Below are 1,517 nucleotides of genomic sequence, written 5' to 3'. Positions count from 1 at the left end.
AGAAGGATAAGATGAAAACTGAGCTTATAGATAATATAGCAACCAATGTTAATTTTCTATTCTTGTTTTGAAATTCTGTACCATATGTATTGTTCTATGTCACTCTGTTTCTTTGTTTTTGCTTTGTTTCTGTTTTTATTCTTTAAAATAAAATTAAAAAAATAAATTTAAAAAATAAATGGGAAAAAAAGAAATCAAGATATAGCATATGCAGATACAAATTCCTTATAATAAATGTGATCACTATTTATACCTAGAGTATATCACCTAGGTATGGTAGCACACACCTGTAATCCCACCACTCAAGAGCAAAAGGCAGGGGATCCCTACAAATTCAATTAGTGCCTCAAAGACTGCTCTTTGCCCAAGAGAAATGTGTATATTTGTGTATAAATGGATTCCACAGTATTAATCAGCATCCTCTGAAGCCACACACCCTCCTTGTATTACACATTGGCTCCAGCTACTTTGGTCCAGAATGAGGCCTCAGCCTGAAATCATTCAACTTCCATCTTATTCTTCTGCAAAGAATCAAGGAAGACTTGCCCTTTCACTGGGTAAAACACTTATAGACATTGATCTTATTCCGAATTTGTTTCAGGGTACTTTGATAATAATTCTTTTCATCTCGGGCCTTGGCCTTGTAGTCCTCCCCATAGTTTTCCACCATGTGGTGCATGTAGTCAATGAGGTCGGAACACAAGGTATTGCCTTTCTATTCCAGGAGGCTGGCCTCTGCTTCCAGGTTATTTAGTACATAGGGCTTCCATACACCCTCCTTGGGACTCTCCTCTATGTCCACCTCCATGGCTTTCACCTTTCTCTTATGGACCTGAACTGCCTTGTTGGGGTGCATGGCTAGACCCATCTCTGCCAGGTTCTGTTGTACAGATTTGGTGTGGTCCCAGGCATGTCGGATATGGAAACACTCCATCTGCCTTCCATTGAGCATTCCAGTTCTGACGCTTTTGGTTGATGTTGCAACCATATTTCTACCTCTGAGTTTTGCCTTTGGCCTTCGGCATTGCGATGACCATCCCTGGTTCCGTAAAAAAAAAAAAAAAAAGGAATTAAATGTGTTTTTCTAAAAGTTGAGAAAATAGCGTTAACTATTTTGTTTTATTTTTATATAAAAATATAGAGCAAAGTGTCTGATGGTAATCAATGCCTATTTTAAAGAATATATTTCTCATAAACAACCATAACATTTCAGGAATACACTAGCACGTGACTGCAATAGATTTGAAAAGATTGGTACACTTATCAGACAATCTACTCCTACAAATTCTATTTCCTGAGGTGAAGAATGACAAACTTTATTCATACAATCTCACTGTATAAGTACTTTCCATTCTTTGAAAAGACAATTGAAGGTATTTAATTTACAAAAGTAGATGGGTGATGATTGACAACTCTCTTTTATTTAGTTCCCAAATTTTAAGAATTTTTAGCATTAAAACTGTCTCTCTGTGTGAAATGTTATTCATAAAGTTTCCCTTATTCCTTTTGATGATATT

General features: G+C 36.2%; 1 pseudogene; it reads right to left on the bottom strand.

Moving 5' to 3' along the window:
* Positions 1-497: 497 nt before the first annotated feature.
* Positions 498-1,025, bottom strand: LOC101573264 (annotated as a pseudogene).
* Between the last annotated feature and the right edge of the window lie 492 nt (positions 1,026-1,517).

The sequence above is a fragment of the Octodon degus genome, unplaced genomic scaffold (assembly GCF_000260255.1).
Source record: "Octodon degus isolate 3935 unplaced genomic scaffold, OctDeg1.0 scaffold00145, whole genome shotgun sequence".
NCBI lineage: Eukaryota > Metazoa > Chordata > Mammalia > Rodentia > Octodontidae > Octodon > Octodon degus.
The sequence above is the reverse complement of the archived record's forward strand: the minus strand, read 5'-3'. Positions and strand labels throughout refer to the sequence as shown.